The sequence below is a fragment of the Phalangium opilio genome, unplaced genomic scaffold (assembly GCF_054372755.1).
Source record: "Phalangium opilio isolate 3A_F unplaced genomic scaffold, DU_Popi_V2 ptg000019l_1, whole genome shotgun sequence".
Classification (NCBI taxonomy): domain Eukaryota; kingdom Metazoa; phylum Arthropoda; class Arachnida; order Opiliones; family Phalangiidae; genus Phalangium; species Phalangium opilio.
The window spans coordinates 1,816,938-1,834,091 of record NW_028324152.1 but is presented as its reverse complement, the minus strand read 5'-3'; the positions used below and the strand labels follow the sequence as shown (position 1 = coordinate 1,834,091).

The following is a 17,154-nucleotide window of genomic DNA, read 5'->3' as shown; positions in this document are numbered from 1 at the left end:
AGAGTGCTAGTTAATAATTAGGATTGAAAACAAGTGAGACAAATTCACCTTCATCTTTTTAAAACAATAACAAAAAGAAAATGTGGTTGCTTTTTTCATATCTGGTGGAATTTAAAAGAGGAAACAAAAGTTAAAAAGCCAACGGCACGCAGTGCTCCTAAGTGGTCTCCTTCCCAAGTACTGACTGCGCTCGACGCTGCTTATCTACGGTGATCGGACGAGAACCGGTGTTTTCAGCGTGATATGGCCGTTGCCCAGAGTGCTAGTTAATAATTAGGATTGAAAACAAGTGAGACAAATTAACCTTCATCTTTTTAAAACAATAACAAAAAGAAAATGTGGTTGCTTTTTCATATCTGGTGGAATTTAAAAGAGGAAACAAAAGTTAAAAAGCCAACGGCACGCAGTGCTCCTAAGTGGTCTCGCTCCCAAGTACTGACTGCGCTCGATGATGCTTAACTTCGGTGATCGGACGAGAACCGGTGTTTTCAACGTGATATGGCCGTGTCCGAGAGTGCTAGTTAATAATTAGGATTTAAAACAAGTGAGACAAATTAACCTTCATCTTTGTAAAACAATAACAAAAAGAAAATTTTTTTGATTTTTTCATTTCCGGTGGAATTTAAAAGAGGGAAAAAAAGTGAAAAAGCCAACGGCACGCAGTGTTCCTAAGTGGTCTCCTTCCCAAGTACTGACTGCGATCGACGCTGCTTAACTTCGGTGATCGGACGAGAACCGGTGTTTTCAGCGTGCTATGGACGTTGCTGAGAGTGCTAGTTAATAATTCGAATTTAAATTAAGTTAGACAAATTAATCATCTTTTTAAAACAATAACAAAAAGAAGATATGTTTGCTTTTATCATATCTGGTGGAATTTAAAAGAGGAAACAAAAGTGAAAAAGCCAACGGCAAGCAGTTTTCCCAAGTAGTCTTCCTCCCAAATACTGACTGCGCTCGACGCTGTTTGAATTCGGTGATCGGACGAGAACCGTTGTTTTTAGCGACATATGGCCGTTGCCGAGGGTGCTATTTAATAATTTGAATTTAAATTAAGTTAGACAAATTAACCTTCATCTTTTTAAAACAATAACAAAAAGAAAATATGTTTCCTTTTTTCATATCTGGTGGAAATTTAAAGATGAAACAAAAGTTAAAAAGCAAACGGCACGCAGCGTTCCTACGTGGTCTGCTTCCCAAGTACTGACTGCGCTCGACGCTGCTTACCTTCGGTGATCGGACGAGAACCGGTGTTTTCAGCGTGATATGGCCGTTGCCGAGAGTGCTAGTTGATAATTAGGATTGAAAGCAAGTGAGACAATTTAACCTTCATCTTTTTAAACAATAACGAAAAGAAAATATGGTTGCTTTTTTCATATCTGGTGGAATTTAAAAGAGGAAACAAATGTGAAAAGCCAACGGCACGCAGTGTTCCTAAGTGGTTTCCCTCCCAAGTACTGACTGCGCTCGACGCTGCTTAACTTCGGTGATCGAACAAGAACCGGTGTTTTCAGCGTGCTATGGACGTTGCTGAGAGTGCTAGTTAATAATTCGAATTTAAATTAAGTGAGACAAATTAACCATCTTTTTAAAACAATAACAAGAAGAAGATATGTTTGCTTTTTTCATATCTGGTGGAATTTAAAAGAGGAAACAAAAGTGAAAAGCCAACGTCAAGCAGTGTTCCTAAGTGGTCTCCCTCCCAAATACTGACTGCGCTCGACGCTGTTTGAATTCGGTGATCGGACGAGAACCGTTGTTTTTAGCGACATATGGCCGTTGCCGAGGATGCTATTTAATAATTTTAATTTAAATTAAGTTAAGCAAATTAACCTTCATCTTTTTAAAACAATAACAAAAAGAAAATATGTTTCCTTTTTTCATATCCAATGGAATTTAAAAGAGGAAACAAAAGTGAAAAAGCCAACGGCACGCAGCGTTCCTACGTGGTCGCCCTCCCAAGTACTGACTGCGCTCGACGCTGCTTAACTTCAGAGATCGGACGAGAACCGGTGTTTGCAACGTGATATGGCCGTTGCCGAGAGTGCTAGTTAATAATTAGGATTGAAAACAAGTGAGACAAATTCACCTTCATCTTTTTAAAACAATAACAAAAAGAAAATGTGGTTGCTTTTTTCATATCTGGTGGAATTTAAAAGAGGAAACAAAAGTTAAAAAGCCAACGGCACGCAGTGCTCCTAAGTGGTCTCGCTCCCAAGTACTGACTGCGATCGATACTGCTTAACTTCCGTGATCGGACGAGAACCGGTGTTTTCAACGTGATATGGCCGTGTCCGAGAGTGCTAGTTAATAATTAGGATTTAAAACAAGTGAGACAAATTAACCTTCATCTTTGTAAAACAATAACAAAAAGAAATGTTTTTTTTTGCTTTTTTCATTTCCGGTGGAATTTAAAAGAGGAAACAAAAGTGAAAACGGCAACGGCACGCAGTGTTCCTAAGTGGTCTCCATCCCAAGTATTGACAGCGCTCGACGCTGCTTAACTTCGGTGATCGGAGGAGAACCGGTGTTTTCAGCGTACTATGGACGTTGCTGAGAGTGCTAGTTAATAATTCGAATTTAAATTAAGTGAGACAAATTAATCATCTTTTTAAAACAATAACAAAAAGAAAATATGTTTGCTTTTTTCATATCTGGTGGAATTTAAAAGAGGAAACAAAAGTGAAAAAGCCAACGGAAAGCAGTGTTCCTAAGTTGTCTCCCTCCCAAATACTGACTGCGCTCGACGCAGCTTGAATTCGGTGATCGGACGAGAACCGTTGTTTTCAGCGACATATGGCCGTTGCCGACGGTGCTATTTAATAATTTGAATTTAAATTAAGTTAGACAAATTAACCTTCATCTTTTTAAAACAATAACAAAATGAAAATATTTTTGCTTTTTTCATATCCGGTGGAATTTAAAAGAGGAAACAAAAGTGAGAAAGCCAACGGCACGCAGCGTACCTACGTGGTCTCCCTCTCAAGTACTGACTGCGCTCGACGCTGCTTAACTGCAGTGATCGGACGAGAACCGGTGTTTTCAACGTGATATGGCCGTGGCCGAGAGTGCTAGTTAATAATTAGGATTGAAAACAAGTGAAACAAGTTAACCTTCATCTTTTTAAAACAATAACAAGAAGAAAATGTGGTTGATTTTTTCATATCTGGTGGATTTAAAAGAGGAAACAAAAGTTAAAAAGCCAACGGCACGCAGTGTTCCTAAGTGGTCTCGCTCCCAAGTACTGACTGCGCTCGACGCTGCTTAACTTCGGTGATCGGACGAGAACCGGTGTTTTCAACGTGATATGGCCGTGGCCGAGAGTGCTTGTTAATAATTCGAATTTAAATTAAGTGAGACAAATTAACCTTCATATTTTTAAAACAATAACAAAAAGAAAATATGTTTGCTTTTTTCATATCTGGTGGAATTTAAAAGAGGAAACAAAAGTTAAAAAGCAAACGGCACGCAGCGTTCCTACGTGGTCTCACTCCCAAATACTGACTGCGCTCGACGCTGCTTAACTTCGGTGATCGGACGAGAACCGGTGTTATCAGCGTGATATGGCCGTGGCCGAGAGTGCTAGTTAATAATTCGAATTTAAATTAAGTGAGACAAATTAACCTTCATATTTTTAAAACAATAACAAAAAGAAAATATGTTTGCTTTTTTCATATCTGGTGGAATTTAAAAGAGGAAACAAAAGTTAAAAAGCAAACGGCACGCAGCGTTCCTACGTGGTCTCCCACCCAAGTACTGACTGCGCTCGACGCTGCTTAACTTCGGTGATCAGACGAGAACCGGTGTTATCAGCGTGCTAGGACGTTGCTGAGAGTGCTAGTTAATAATTCGAATTTAAATTAAGTGAGACAAATTAATCATCTTTTTAAAACAATAACAAAATGAAAATATGTTTGCTTTTTTCATATCCGGTGGAATTTAAAAGAGGAAACAAAAGTGATAAAGCCAACGGCACGCAGCGTTCCTACGTGGTCTCCCTCCCAAGTACTGACTGCGCTCGACGCTGCTTAACTGCAGTGATCGGACGAGAACCGGCGTTTTCAACGTGATATGGCCCTGGCCGAAGGTGCTAGTTAATAATTAGGATTTAAAACAAGTGAGACAAATTAACCTTCATTATTGTAAAACAATAACAAAAAGAAAAGGAGGTTGCTTTTTTCATATCTGGTGGAATTTAAAAGAAGAAACAAAAGTTAAAAGGCAAACGGCACGCAGCGTTCCTACGTGGTCTCCCTCCCAAGTACTGACTGCGCTCGACGCTGCTTAACTTCGGTGATCGGACGAGAACCTGTGTTTTCAACGTGATATGGCCGTGGCCAAGAGTGCTAGTTAATAATTAGGATTGAAAACAAGTGAGACAAGTTAACCTTCATCTTTTTAAAACAATAACAAAAAGAAAATGTGGTTGATTTTTTCATATCTGGTGGATTTAAAAGAGGAAACAAAAGTTAAAAAGCCAACGGCACGCAGTGTTCCTAAGTGGTCTCGCTCCCAAGTACTGCCTGCGCTCGACGCTGCTTAACTTCGGTGATCGGACGAGAACCGGTGTTTTCAACGTGATATGGCCGTGGCCGAGAGTGCTTGTTAATAATTCGAATTTAAATTAAGTGAGACAAATTAACCTTCATATTTTTAAAACAATAACAAAAAGAAAATATGTTTGCTTTTTTCATATCTGGTGGAATTTAAAAGAGGAAACAAAAGTTAAAAAGCAAACGGCACGCAGCGTTCCTACGTGGTCTCACTCCCAAATACTGACTGCGCTCGACGCTGCTTAACTTCGGTGATCGGACGAGAACCGGTGTTATCAGCGTGATATGGCCGTGGCCGAGAGTGCTAGTTAATAATTCGAATTTAAATTAAGTGAGACAAATTAACCTTCATATTTTTAAAACAATAACAAAAAGAAAATATGTTTGCTTTTTTCATATCTGGTGGAATTTAAAAGAGGAAACAAAAGTTAAAAAGCAAACGGCACGCAGCGTTCCTACGTGGTCTCCCACCCAAGTACTGACTGCGCTTGACGCTGCTTAACTTCGGTGATCGAACGAGAACCTGTGTTTTCAACGTGATATGGCCGTGGCCGAGAGTGCTAGTTAATAATTAGGATTGAAAACAAGTGAAACAAGTTAACCTTCATCTTTTTAAAACAATAACAAGAAGAAAATGTGGTTGATTTTTTCATATCTGGTGGATTTAAAAGAGGAAACAAAAGTTAAAAAGCCAACGGCACGCAGTGTTCCTAAGTGGTCTCGCTCCCAAGTACTGACTGCGCTCGACGCTGCTTAACTTCGGTGATCAGACGAGAACCGGTGTTTTCAACGTGATATGGCCGTGGCCGAGAGTGCTAGTTAATAATTCGAATTTAAATTAAGTGAGACAAATTAACCTTCATCTTTTTAAAACAATAACAAAACGAAAATATGTTTGCATTTTTCATATCCGGGGGAATTTAAAAGAGGAAAAAAAAGTGAAAAAGCCAACGGCACGCAGTGTTCCTAAGTGTTTTCCTTCCCAAGTACTGACTGCGCTCGACGCTGCTTAACTTCGGTGATCGGACGAGAACCGGTGTTATCAGCAAGCTAGGACGTTGCTGAGAGTGCTAGTTAATAATTCGAATTTAAATTAAGTGAGACAAATTAATCATCTTTTTAAAACAATAACAAAATGAAAATATGTTTGCTTTTTTCATATCCGGTGGAATTTAAAAGAGGAAACAAAAGTGATAAAGCCAACGGCACGCAGCGTTCCTACGTGGTCTCCCTCCCAAGTACTGACTGCGCTCGACGCTGCTTAACTGCAGTGATCGGACGAGAACCGGCGTTTTCAACGTGATATGGCCCTGGCCGAAGGTGCTAGTTAATAATTAGGATTTAAAACAAGTGAGACAAGTTAAACTTCATTTTTGTAAAACAATAACAAAAAGAAAATGAGGTTGCTTTTTTCATATCTGGTGGAATTTAAAAGAGGAAACAAAAGTTAAAAGGCAAACGGCACGCAGCGTTCCTACGTGGTCTCCCTCCCAAGTACTGACTGCGCTCGACGCTGCTTAACTTCGGTGATCGGACGAGAACCTGTGTTTTCAACGTGATATGGCCGTGGCCAAGAGTGCTATTTAATAATTAGGATTGAAAACAAGTGAGACAAGTTAACCTTCATCTTTTTAAAACAATAACAAAAAGAAAATGTGGTTGATTTTTTCATATCTGGTGGATTTAAAAGAGGAAACAAAAGTTAAAAAGCCAACGGCACGCAGTGTTCCTAAGTGGTCTCGCTCCCAAGTACTGACTGCGCTCGACGCTGCTTAACTTCGGTGATCGGAGGAGAACCGGTGTTTTCAACGTGATATGGCCGTGGCCGAGAGTGCTTGTTAATAATTCGAATTTAAATTAAGTGAGACAAATTAACCTTCATCTTTTTAAAACAATAACAAAAAGAAAATATGTTTGCTTTTTTCATATCTATTGGAATTAAAAAGAGGAAACAAAAGTGAAAAAGCCAACGGCACGCAGTGTTCCTAAGTGGTCTCACTCCCAAATACTGACTGCGCTCGTCGCTGCTTGAATTCTTTGATCGGACGAGAACCGTTGTTTTCAGCGTGATATGGCCGTTGCCGAGGGTGCTATTTAACAATTTGAATTTAAATTAAGCTAGACAAATTAGCCTTCATCTTTTAAAAACAATAACAAAAAAATATGTTTGCTTTTTTCATATCCGGTGGAATTTAAAAGAGGAAACAAAAGTGAAAAAGCCAACGGCACGCGGCGTTCCTACGTGGTCTCCCTCCCAAGTACTGACTGCACTCGACGCTGCTTAACTGCAGTGATCGGACGAGAACCGGCGTTTTCAACGTGATATGGCCCTGGCCGAAGGTGCTAGTTAATAATTAGGATTTAAAACAAGTGAGACAAATTAACCTTCATTTTTGAAAAACAATAACAAAAAGAAAATGAGGTTGCTTTTTTCATATCTGGTGGAATTTAAAAGAGGAAACAAAAGTTAAAAGGCAAACGGCACGCAGCGTTCCTACGTGGCCTCCCTCCCAAGTACTGACTGCGCTCGACGCTGCTTAACTTCGGTGATCGGACGAGAACCTGTGTTTTCAACGTGATATGGCCGTGGCCAAGAGTGCTAGTTAATAATTAGGATTGAAAACAAGTGAGACAAGTTAACCTTCATCTTTTTAAAACAATAACAAAAAGAAAATGTGGTTGATTTTTTCATATCTGGTGGATTTAAAAGAGGAAACAAAAGTTAAAAAGCCAACGGCACGCAGTGTTCCTAAGTGGTCTCGCTCCCAAGTACTGACTGCGCTCGACGCTGCTTAACTTCGGTGATCGGACGAGAACCGGTGTTTTCAACGTGATATGGCCGTGGCCGAGAGTGCTTGTTAATAATTCGAATTTAAATTAAGTGAGACAAATTAACCTTCATCTTTTTAAAACAATAACAAAAAGAAAATATGTTTGCTTTTTTCATATCTATTGGAATTTAAAAGAGGAAACAAAAGTGAAAAAGCCAACGGCACGCAGTGTTCCTAAGTGGTCTCACTCCCAAATACTGACTGCGCTCGTCGCTGCTTGAATTCTTTGATCGGACGAGAACCGGTGTTTTCAACGTGATATGGCCGTGGCCGAGAGTGCTAGTTAATAATTCGAATTTAAATTAAGTGAGACAAATTAACCTTCATCTTTTTAAAACAATAACAAAAAGAAAATATGTTTGCTTTTTTCATATCTATTTGATATTAAAAGAGGAAACAAAAGTGAAAAAGCCAACGGCACGCAGCGTTCCTACGTGGTCTCCCTCCCAAGTACTGACTGCGCTCGACGCTGCTTAACTTCAATGATCGGACGAGAACCGGTGTTTTCAAGGTGATATGGCCGTGGCCGAAGGTGCTAGTTAATAATTAGGATTTAAAACAAGTGAGACAAATTAACCTTCATTTTTGTAAAACAATAACAAAAAGAAAATGAGGTTGCTTTTTTCATATCTGGTGGAAATTAAAAGAGGAAACAAAAGTTAAAAAGCAAACGGCACGCAGCGTTCCTACGTGGCCTCCCTCCCAAGTACTGACTGCGCTCAACGCTGCTTAACTTCGGTGATCGGACGAGAACCTGTGTTTTCAACGTGATATGGCCGTTCCCGAGAGTGCTAGTTAATAATTTGGATTGAAAACAAGTGAGACAAATTAACCTTCATCTTTTTAAAACAATAACAAAACGAAAATATGTTTGCATTTTTCATATCCGGGGGAATTTAAAAGAGGAAAAAAAAGTGAAAAAGCTAAAGGCACGCAGTGTTCCTAAGTGGTCTCCTTCCCAAGTACTAACTGCGGTCGACGCTGCTTAAATTCGGTGATGGGACGAGAACCGGTGTTTTCAGCGTACTTTGGACGTTGCTGAGAGTGCTAGTTAATAATTCGAATTTAAATTAAGTGAGACAAATTAATCATCTTTTTAAAACAATAACAAAAAGAAGATATGTTTGCTTTTTTCATATCTGGTGGAATTTAAAAGAGGAAACAAAAGTGAAAAAGCCAACGGAAAGCAGTGTTCCTAAGTGGTCTCCCTCCCAAATACTGACTGCGCTCGACGCAGCTTGAATTCGGTGATCGGACGAGAACCGTTGTTTTCAGCGACATATGGCCGTTGCCGAGGGTGCTATTTAATAATTTGAATTTAAATTAAGTTAGACAAATTAACCTTCATCTTTTTAAAACAATAACAAAATGAAAATATGTTTGCTTTTTTCATATCCGGTGGAATTTAAAAGAGGAAACAAAAGTGATAAAGCCAACGGCACGCAGCGTTCCTAAGTGGTCTCCCTCCCAAGTACTGACTGCGCTCGACGTTGCTTAACTTCGGTGATGGGACGAGAGCCGGAGTTTTCAGCGTGATATGGCCGTTGCCGAGAGTGCTAGTTAATAATTAGGAATGAAAACAAGTGAGACATGTTAACCTTCATCTTTTTAAAACAATAACAAAAAGAAAATATGTTTGCTTTTTTCATATCTATTGGATATTAAAAGAGGAAACAAAAGTGAAAAAGCCAACGGCACGCAGTTTTCCTAAGTGGTCTCGCTCCCTAGTACTGACTGCGCTTGACGCTGCTTAACTTCGGTGATCGGACGAGAACTGGTTTTTTCAACGTGATATGGCCGTGGCCGAGAGTGCTAGTTAATAATTCGAATTTAAAATAAGTGAGACAAATTAACCTTCATCTTTTTAAAACAATAACAAAAAGAAAATATGTTTGCTTTTTTCATATCTATTGGAATTTAAAAGAGGAAACAAAAGTGAAAAAGCCAACGGCACGCAGTGTTCCTAAGTGGTCTCCCTCCCAAGTACTGACTGCGCTCGACGCTGCTTAACTTCGGTGATCGGACGAGAACCGGTGTTTTCAGCGTGATATGGCCGTTGCCGAGAGTGCTAGTTAATAATTAGGATTGAAAACAAGTGAGACAAATTAACCTTCATCTTTTTAAAACAATAACAAAAAGAAGATATGTTTGCTTTTTTCATATCTGGTGGAATTTAAAAGAGGAAACAAGTGAAAAAGCCAACGGCAAGCAGTGTTCCTAAGTGGTCTCCCTCCCAAATACTGACTGCGCTCGACGCTGCGTGAATTCTTTGATCGGACGATAACCGTGTTTTTCAGCGTGATATGGCCGTTGCCGAGGGTGCTATTTAACAATTTGAAATTAAATTAAGCTAGACAAATTAGCCTTCATCTTTTTAAAACAATAACAAAAAAAATATGTTTGCTTTTTTCATATCCGGTGGAATTTAAAAGAGGAAACAAAAGTGAAAAAGCCAACGGCAGGGGGCGTTCCTACGTGGTCTCCCTCCCAAGTACTGACTCCGCTCGACGTTGCTTAACTACGGTGATCGGACAAGATCCTGTGTTTTCAGCGTGATATGGCCGTGGCCGAGAGTGCTAGTTAATAATTAGGAATGAAAACAAGTGAGACAAGTTAACCTTCATCTTTTTAAAACAATAACAAAAAGAAAATATGTTTGCTTTTTTCATATCTATTGGATATTAAAAGAGGAAACAAAAGTGAAAAAGCCAACGGCACGCAGTGTTCCTAAGTGGTCTCACTCCCAATTACTGACTGCGCTCGACGCTGCTTAACTTCGGTGATCGGACGAGAACCGGTGTTTTCAACGTGATATGGCCGTGGCCGAGAGTGCTAGTTAATAATTCGAATTTAAATTAAGTGGGACAAATTAACCTTCATCTTTTTAAAACATTAACAAAAAGAAAATATGTTTGCTTTTTTCATATCTATTTGATATTAAAAGAGGAAACAAAAGTGAAAAAGCCAACGGCACGCAGCGTTCCTACGTGGTCTCCCTCCCAAGTACTGACTGCGCTCGACGCTGCTTAACTTCAATGATCGGACGAGAACCGGTGTTTTCAACGTGATATGGCCGTGGCCGAAGGTGCTAGTTAATAATTAGGATTTAAAACAAGTGAGACAAATTAACCTTCATTTTTGTAAAACAATAACAAAAAGAAAATGAGGTTGCTTTTTTCATATCTGGTGGAAATTAAAAGAGGAAACAAAAGTTAAAAAGCAAACGGCACGCAGCGTTCCTACGTGGCCTCCCTCCCAAGTACTGACTGCGCTCAACGCTGCTTAACTTCGGTGATCGGACGAGAACCTGTGTTTTCAACGTGATATGGCCGTTCCCGAGAGTGCTAGTTAATAATTTGGATTGAAAACAAGTGAGACAAATTAACCTTCAACTTTTTAAAACAATAACAAAACGAAAATATGTTTGCATTTTTCATATCCGTGGGAATTTAAAAGAGGAAAAAAAAAGTGAAAAAGCTAAAGGCACGCAGTGTTCCTAAGTGGTCTCGCTCCCTAGTACTGACTGCGCTTGACGCTGCTTAACTTCGGTGATCGGACGAGAACCGGTTTTTTCAACGTGATATGGCCGTGGCCGAGAGTGCTAGTTAATAATTCGAATTTAAATTAAGTGAGACAAATTAACCTTCATCTTTTTAAAACAATAACAAAAAGAAAATATGTTTGCTTTTTTCATATCTATTGGAATTTAAAAGAGGAAACAAAAGTGAAAAAGCCAACGGCACGCAGTGTTCCTAAGTGGTCTCCCTCCCAAGTACTGACTGCGCTCGACGCTGCTTAACTTCGGTGATCGGACGAGAACCGGTGTTTTCAGCGTGATATGGCCGTTGCCGAGAGTGCTAGTTAATAATTAGGATTGAAAACAAGTGAGACAAATTAGCCTTCATCTTTTTAAAACAATAACAAAAAGAAGATATGTTTGCTTTTTTCATATCTGGTGGAATTTAAAAGAGGAAACAAGTAAAAAAGCCAACGGCAAGCAGTGTTCCTAAGTGGTCTCCCTCCCAAATACTGACTGCGCTCGACGCTGGGTGAATTCTTTGATCGGACGAGAACCGTTGTTTTCAGCGTGATATGGCCGTTGCCGAGGGTGCTATTTAACAATTTGAATTTAAATTAAGCTAGACAAATTAGCCTTCATCTTTTTAAAACAATAACAAAAAAAATATGTTTGCTTTTTTCATATCCGGTGGAATTTAAAAGAGGAAACAAAAGTGAAAAAGCCAACGGTACGCGGCGTTCCTACGTGGTCTCCCTCCCAAGTACTGACTCCGCTCGACGTTGCTTAACTTCGGTGATCGGACAAGAACCTGTGTTTTCAGCGTGATATGGCCGTGGCCGAGAGTGCTAGTTAATAATTAGGAATGAAAACAAGTGAGACAAGTTAACCTTCATCTTTTTAAAACAATAACAAAAAGAAAATATGTTTGCTTTTTTCATATCTATTGGATATTAAAAGAGGAAACAAAAGTGAAAAAGCCAACGGCACGCAGTGTTCCTAAGTGGTCTCACTCCCAATTACTGACTGCGCTCGACGCTGCTTAACTTCGGTGATCGGACGAGAACCGGTGTTTTCAACGTGATATGGCCGTGGCCGAGAGTGCTAGTTAATAATTCGAATTTAAATTAAGTGAGACAAATTAACCTTCATCTTTTTAAAACAATAACAAAAAGAAAATATGTTTGCTTTTTTCATATCTGGTGGAATTTAAAAGAGGAAACAAAAGTGAAAAAGCCAACGGCACGCAGCGTTCCTACGTGGTCTCCCTGCCAAGTACTGACTGCGCTCGACGCTGCTAAACTTCAATGATCGGACGAGAACCGGTGTTTTCAACGTGATATGGCCGTGGCCGAAGGTGCTAGTTAATAATTAGGATTTAAAACAAGTGAGACAAATTAACCTTCATCTTTTCAAAACAATAACAAAAAGAAGATATGTTTGCTTTTTTCATATCTGGTGGAATTTAAAAGAGGAAACAAAAGTGAAAATGCCAACGGCAAGCAGTGTTCCTAAGTGGTCTCACTCCCAAATACTGACTGCGCTCGTCGCTGCTTGAATTCTTTGATCGGACGAGAACCGTTGTTTTCAGCGTGATATGGCCATTGCCATTAGTGCTAGTTAATAATTAGGATTGAAAACAAGTGAGACAAATTAACCTTCATCTTATTAAAACAATAACAAAAAGAAGATATGTTTGCTTTTTTCATATCTGGTGGAATTTAAAAGAGGAAACAAAAGTGAAAAAGCCAACGGCAAGCAGTGTTCCTAAGTGGTCTCACTCCCAAATACTGACTGCGCTCGTCGCTGCTTGAATTCTTTGATCGGACGAGAACCGTTGTTTTCAGCGTGATATGGCCGTTGCCGAGGGTGCTATTTAATAATTTGAATTTAAATTAAGTTAGACAAATTAGCCTTCATCTTTTTAAAACAATAACAAAAAAAAATATGTTTGCTTTTTTCATATCCGGTGGAATTTAAAAGAGGAAACAAAAGTGAAAAAGCCAACGGCACGCAGCGTTCCTACGTGGTCTCCCTCCCAAGTACTGACTGCGCTCGACGTTGCTTAACTTCGGTGATGGGACGAGAGCCGGTGTTTTCAGCGTGATATGGCCGTTGCCGAGAGTGCTAGTTAATAATTAGGAATGAAAACAAGTGAGACATGTTAACCTTCATCTTTTTAAAACAATAACAAAAAGAAAATATGTTTGCTTTTTTCATATCTATTGGATATTAAAAGAGGAAACAAAAGTGAAAAAGCCAACGGCACGCAGTGTTCCTAAGTGGTCTCACTCCCAAGTACTGACTGCGCTCGACGCTGCTTAACTTCGGTGATCGGACGAGAACCGGTGTTTTCAGCGTGCTATGGACGTTGCTGAGAGTGCTAGTTAATAATTCGAATTTAAATTAAGTGAGACAATTTAACCATCTTTTTAAAACAATAACAAAAAGAAGATATGTTTGCTTTTTTCATATCTGGTGGAATTTAAAAGAGGAAACAAAAGTGAAAAAGCCAACGGCAAGCAGTGTTCCTAAGTGGTCTCCCTCCCAAGTAGTGACTGCGCTCGACGCTGCTTATCTACGGTGATCGGACGAGAACCGGTGTTTTCAGCGTGATATGGCCGTTGCCCAGAGTGCTAGTTAATAATTCGAATTTAAATTAAGTGAGACAAATTAACCTTCATCTTTTTAAAACAATAACAAAAAGAAAATATGTTTGCTTTTTCATATCTATTGGAATTTAAAAGAGGAAACAAAAGTGAAAAAGCCAACGGCACGCAGTGTTCCTAAGTGGTCTCCCTCCCAAGTACTGACTGCGCTCGACGCTGCTTAACTTCGGTGATCGGACGAGAACCGGTGTTTTCAGCGTGATATGGCCGTTGCCGAGAGTGCTAGTTAATAATTAGGATTGAAAACAAGTGAGACAAATTAACCTTCATCTTTTTAAAACAATAACAAAAAGAAGATATGTTTGCTTTTTTCATATCTGGTGGAATTTAAAAGAGGAAACAAGTGAAAAAGCCAACGGCAAGCAGTGTTCCTAAGTGGTCTCCCTCGCAAATACTGACTGCGCTCGACGCAGCGTGAATTCTTTGATCGGACGACAACCGTTGTTTTCAGCGTGATATAGCCGTTGCCGAGGGTGCTATTTAACAATTTGAATTTAAATTAAGCTAGACAAATTAGCCTTCATCTTTTTAAAACAATAACAAAAAAAAATATGTTTGCTTTTTTCATATCCGGTGGAATTTAAAAGAGGAAACAAAAGTGAAAAAGCCAACGGCACGCGGCGTTCCTACGTGGTCTCCCTCCCAAGTACTGACTCCGCTCGACGTTGCTTAACTTCGGTGATCGGACAAGAACCTGTGTTTTCACCGTGATATGGCCGTGGCCGAGAGTGCTAGTTAATAATTAGGAATGAAAACAAGTGAGACAAGTTAACCTTCATCTTTTTAAAACAATAACAAAAAGAAAATATGTTTGCTTTTTTCATATCTATTGGATATTAAAAGAGGAAACAAAAGTGAAAAAGCCAACGGCACGCAGTGTTCCTAAGTGGTCTCACTCCCAATTACTGACTGCGCTCGACGCTGCTTAACTTCGGTGATCGGACGAGAACCGGTGTTTTCAACGTGATATGGCCGTGGCCGAGAGTGCCAGTTAATAATTCGAATTTAAATTAAGTGAGACAAATTAACCTTCATCTTTTTAAAACAATAACAAAAAGAAAATATGTTTGCTTTTTTCATATCTATTGGATATTAAAAGAGGAAACAAAAGTGAAAAAGCCAACGGCACGCAGCGTTCCTACGTGGTCTCCCTCCCAAGTACTGACTGCGCTCGACGCTGCTTAACTTCAATGATCGGACGAGAACCGGTGTTTTCAACGTGATATGGCCGTGGCCGAAGGTGCTAGTTAATAATTAGGATTTAAAACAAGTGAGACAAATTAACCTTCATTTTTGTAAAACAATAACAAAAAGAAAATGAGGTTGCTTTTTTCATATCTGGTGGAAATTAAAAGAGGAAACAAAAGTTAAAAAGCAAACGGCACGCAGCGTTCCTACGTGGCCTCCCTCCCAAGTACTGACTGCGCTCAACGCTGCTTAACTTCGGTGATCGGACGAGAACCTGATTTTTCAACGTGATATGGCCGTGGCCGAGAGTGCTAGATAGACAGACTGGTGTCCATGTGGGATGGACGAAGACCAAAAGATGGTGGTGATTAGAAGCCAGTATGTACAGACTGGTGTCCATGTGGGATGGACGAAGACCAAAAGATGGTGGTGATTAGAAGCCAGTAGGTACAGACTGGTGTCCAAGTGGAATGGACGAAGACCAGAAGATGGTGGTGATTAGAAGCCAATGAATACAGACAGGTTTCCAAGTGGAAGGGACGAAGACCAAAAGATGGTGGTGATTAGAAGCCAGTAAGTACAGACTGGTGTCCAAGTGGGATGGACAAAGACGAGAAGATGGTGGTGTGAGAACTCAAGTAAAGGAGCCATTTCCGTGACTGTGAAAGCAGTTCGGAAATGGCGAACACGTTTGGTCCGATTTGGAAACTGCGAACGCGGTCACGTGGGCGTAACAACAGACACACACACACACAGACACACAGACACACACACACACGTCGAAATTAGAACCTCTCCGTGACATACGTCACTCGGAGGGGTAAAAACAAGTCGGGAAAACCAAAATATTACCTCTCCGTGTCGAGAAGATTATATAACCTTAAGTATCCAATGAAAACGTCGAGCTTTTTGCCCTCATCCTTTCCCGCGCTTTGCGCTTCCGCATTTCATCCTTACTCTCAACATTATCTTCCTCCATTTTACATATAAAAATCAAATACTCACAAAAAGAAGTGGCAAAAACCTGCTGGCTCTTTACAACCACTTAATTTGACTTAATATCCAATTTCCAACAACAATAATATACCGGTAGTTTAATTGACAACCTACTATCATCGAAATTCTCATTAAGAATGGCTCCCGCGGATAAAAAACGGCAATTTTCAACTAGGTGGGCGTTATCTCATTAGATTTGAAAAATATCATTTGTCTTTTTTACCAATGCCTAACCGTTTGGATTTTTTAAAGCAATCTTAGCACCAAAAAATATTTTTGAATGAGGATAAAAAAGGTCTGTGCTCTCGTAATTTTTTAAGCTTTTCTCATGATTACTCTATACAACAGTAACAAGGAGTATAAACCCATTAGTGGAAGCAGTATTTTTTTCCCAAAACAATCTCGCTTATGTTTATGCAATGAATGAAATATATCACAATGCACGGCCTTGGTAGATATAGGAGGCAATGAAGGAAATATATCGCATGCACGGGCCTTGGTAGATATAGGAGGCAATGATAATCTCTCTCTTTGCACGAGAGGTTTATCTTTAATATTTAAATAAATATAATTATTTTTAATTATTTTAATCTTCAATAATTAACATTAATAATAGTTAAATCGTTTAAAATAAAGTTATACCTATTATCTTCTCAAACTTTGCTAATATTGGCGTTTAAAGTGAAGGGTACCCCTCTTCCCGCTTTCTTCAAATTTTGGGGTATATATACGATTCGTTTCCATTATAATAGTAAGGAAAAACGGCAAATGCGAAAACATTTGGTAGCGATCCTACCTTAGGGAGGCTAGACGTTTCTCGTAACACTAGCTGATCGCCGCGTATATCCTAAAACCAAACGATGATAATGGAGTAGAAGCCAATGATACAGATTGGTGTCTATGTGGAATAGACGGATGACCAGTGGATGGTGGTGTTAGAAGGCAGTGTAAGTGCAGACGGGTGTCAATGTGGGATTGACAAAGAACAGAAGATGGTGGTGATCAGAAGCCAGTATGTACAGACCGGTGTCCACGTGGAATGGACGAAGACCAGAAGATGGTGGTGTTGTTAGAAGCCAGTAAGAGCAGACTGGTGTACATGTGGGATGGACGAAGACCAGAAGATGGTGGTGTGAGAACTCAAGTAGAGGAGCCATTTCCGTGACTGTGAAAGCAGTTAGGAAATGGCGAACACGTTTGCTCCGATACGCAAACTGCGAATGCGGTCACGTGGGTGTAACAACGGACAGACAGACACACACACACACACACACACCCCCACACCCAGACATCCCTGTCGATTTTAGAACCTCTCCGTGACATACGTCACTCGGAGAGGTAAAAATTGATTTAATTTAAACAAATTACCTAATTAGCGGCTATCGTTGGCCGATCGCACCAGG

General features: G+C 39.8%; 3 non-coding genes and 39 pseudogenes across 3 annotated transcripts; all 42 read right to left on the bottom strand.

Moving 5' to 3' along the window:
• Positions 1–136: 136 nt before the first annotated feature.
• On the bottom strand, positions 137–255 carry LOC149697820 (5S ribosomal RNA; annotated as a pseudogene).
• Positions 256–391: 136 nt separating this feature from the next.
• On the bottom strand, positions 392–510 carry LOC149697819 (5S ribosomal RNA; annotated as a pseudogene).
• A 137-nt stretch (positions 511–647) lies between these two features.
• LOC149697818 (5S ribosomal RNA) lies at positions 648–766 on the bottom strand (annotated as a pseudogene).
• A 390-nt stretch (positions 767–1,156) lies between these two features.
• Positions 1,157–1,275, bottom strand: LOC149697817 (5S ribosomal RNA; annotated as a pseudogene).
• Positions 1,276–1,410: 135 nt separating this feature from the next.
• On the bottom strand, positions 1,411–1,529 carry LOC149697816 (5S ribosomal RNA; annotated as a pseudogene).
• Positions 1,530–1,918: 389 nt separating this feature from the next.
• On the bottom strand, positions 1,919–2,037 carry LOC149697815 (5S ribosomal RNA; annotated as a pseudogene).
• A 905-nt stretch (positions 2,038–2,942) lies between these two features.
• Positions 2,943–3,061, bottom strand: LOC149697814 (5S ribosomal RNA; annotated as a pseudogene).
• Positions 3,062–3,197: 136 nt separating this feature from the next.
• LOC149697813 (5S ribosomal RNA) lies at positions 3,198–3,316 on the bottom strand (annotated as a pseudogene).
• A 137-nt stretch (positions 3,317–3,453) lies between these two features.
• LOC149697812 (5S ribosomal RNA) lies at positions 3,454–3,572 on the bottom strand (annotated as a pseudogene).
• Positions 3,573–3,709: 137 nt separating this feature from the next.
• Positions 3,710–3,826, bottom strand: LOC149697811 (5S ribosomal RNA; annotated as a pseudogene).
• Positions 3,827–3,961: 135 nt separating this feature from the next.
• On the bottom strand, positions 3,962–4,079 carry LOC149697810 (5S ribosomal RNA; annotated as a pseudogene).
• A 138-nt stretch (positions 4,080–4,217) lies between these two features.
• On the bottom strand, positions 4,218–4,336 carry LOC149697809 (5S ribosomal RNA; annotated as a pseudogene).
• A 136-nt stretch (positions 4,337–4,472) lies between these two features.
• LOC149697808 (5S ribosomal RNA) lies at positions 4,473–4,591 on the bottom strand (annotated as a pseudogene).
• A 137-nt stretch (positions 4,592–4,728) lies between these two features.
• Positions 4,729–4,847, bottom strand: LOC149697807 (5S ribosomal RNA; annotated as a pseudogene).
• Positions 4,848–4,984: 137 nt separating this feature from the next.
• LOC149697806 (5S ribosomal RNA) lies at positions 4,985–5,103 on the bottom strand (annotated as a pseudogene).
• A 136-nt stretch (positions 5,104–5,239) lies between these two features.
• LOC149697805 (5S ribosomal RNA) lies at positions 5,240–5,358 on the bottom strand (annotated as a pseudogene).
• A 389-nt stretch (positions 5,359–5,747) lies between these two features.
• On the bottom strand, positions 5,748–5,865 carry LOC149697804 (5S ribosomal RNA; annotated as a pseudogene).
• A 138-nt stretch (positions 5,866–6,003) lies between these two features.
• On the bottom strand, positions 6,004–6,122 carry LOC149697803 (5S ribosomal RNA; annotated as a pseudogene).
• A 136-nt stretch (positions 6,123–6,258) lies between these two features.
• On the bottom strand, positions 6,259–6,377 carry LOC149697802 (5S ribosomal RNA; annotated as a pseudogene).
• A 390-nt stretch (positions 6,378–6,767) lies between these two features.
• On the bottom strand, positions 6,768–6,885 carry LOC149697801 (5S ribosomal RNA; annotated as a pseudogene).
• A 138-nt stretch (positions 6,886–7,023) lies between these two features.
• On the bottom strand, positions 7,024–7,142 carry LOC149697800 (5S ribosomal RNA; annotated as a pseudogene).
• Positions 7,143–7,278: 136 nt separating this feature from the next.
• On the bottom strand, positions 7,279–7,397 carry LOC149697799 (5S ribosomal RNA; annotated as a pseudogene).
• Positions 7,398–7,790: 393 nt separating this feature from the next.
• On the bottom strand, positions 7,791–7,909 carry LOC149697798 (5S ribosomal RNA; annotated as a pseudogene).
• Positions 7,910–8,046: 137 nt separating this feature from the next.
• On the bottom strand, positions 8,047–8,165 carry LOC149697797 (5S ribosomal RNA; annotated as a pseudogene).
• Positions 8,166–8,811: 646 nt separating this feature from the next.
• On the bottom strand, positions 8,812–8,930 carry LOC149697796 (5S ribosomal RNA; annotated as a pseudogene).
• A 137-nt stretch (positions 8,931–9,067) lies between these two features.
• Positions 9,068–9,186, bottom strand: LOC149697795 (5S ribosomal RNA; annotated as a pseudogene).
• A 137-nt stretch (positions 9,187–9,323) lies between these two features.
• LOC149697794 (5S ribosomal RNA) lies at positions 9,324–9,442 on the bottom strand. The gene has a single exon (XR_016382352.1). It is a non-coding gene; the product is annotated as a 5S ribosomal RNA (ribosomal RNA).
• A 645-nt stretch (positions 9,443–10,087) lies between these two features.
• Positions 10,088–10,206, bottom strand: LOC149697793 (5S ribosomal RNA; annotated as a pseudogene).
• A 137-nt stretch (positions 10,207–10,343) lies between these two features.
• LOC149697792 (5S ribosomal RNA) lies at positions 10,344–10,462 on the bottom strand (annotated as a pseudogene).
• A 137-nt stretch (positions 10,463–10,599) lies between these two features.
• On the bottom strand, positions 10,600–10,718 carry LOC149697791 (5S ribosomal RNA; annotated as a pseudogene).
• A 394-nt stretch (positions 10,719–11,112) lies between these two features.
• LOC149697790 (5S ribosomal RNA) lies at positions 11,113–11,231 on the bottom strand. Its single transcript, XR_016382341.1, has one exon. It is a non-coding gene; the product is annotated as a 5S ribosomal RNA (ribosomal RNA).
• A 389-nt stretch (positions 11,232–11,620) lies between these two features.
• Positions 11,621–11,739, bottom strand: LOC149697789 (5S ribosomal RNA; annotated as a pseudogene).
• A 137-nt stretch (positions 11,740–11,876) lies between these two features.
• Positions 11,877–11,995, bottom strand: LOC149697788 (5S ribosomal RNA; annotated as a pseudogene).
• A 137-nt stretch (positions 11,996–12,132) lies between these two features.
• On the bottom strand, positions 12,133–12,251 carry LOC149697787 (5S ribosomal RNA; annotated as a pseudogene).
• Positions 12,252–12,899: 648 nt separating this feature from the next.
• LOC149697786 (5S ribosomal RNA) lies at positions 12,900–13,018 on the bottom strand (annotated as a pseudogene).
• A 137-nt stretch (positions 13,019–13,155) lies between these two features.
• On the bottom strand, positions 13,156–13,274 carry LOC149697785 (5S ribosomal RNA; annotated as a pseudogene).
• Positions 13,275–13,408: 134 nt separating this feature from the next.
• On the bottom strand, positions 13,409–13,527 carry LOC149697784 (5S ribosomal RNA; annotated as a pseudogene).
• Positions 13,528–13,663: 136 nt separating this feature from the next.
• LOC149697783 (5S ribosomal RNA) lies at positions 13,664–13,782 on the bottom strand. The gene has a single exon (XR_016382330.1). It is a non-coding gene; the product is annotated as a 5S ribosomal RNA (ribosomal RNA).
• A 390-nt stretch (positions 13,783–14,172) lies between these two features.
• Positions 14,173–14,291, bottom strand: LOC149697782 (5S ribosomal RNA; annotated as a pseudogene).
• A 137-nt stretch (positions 14,292–14,428) lies between these two features.
• LOC149697781 (5S ribosomal RNA) lies at positions 14,429–14,547 on the bottom strand (annotated as a pseudogene).
• A 137-nt stretch (positions 14,548–14,684) lies between these two features.
• On the bottom strand, positions 14,685–14,803 carry LOC149697780 (5S ribosomal RNA; annotated as a pseudogene).
• A 137-nt stretch (positions 14,804–14,940) lies between these two features.
• Positions 14,941–15,059, bottom strand: LOC149697779 (5S ribosomal RNA; annotated as a pseudogene).
• Positions 15,060–17,154: the final 2,095 nt, after the last annotated feature.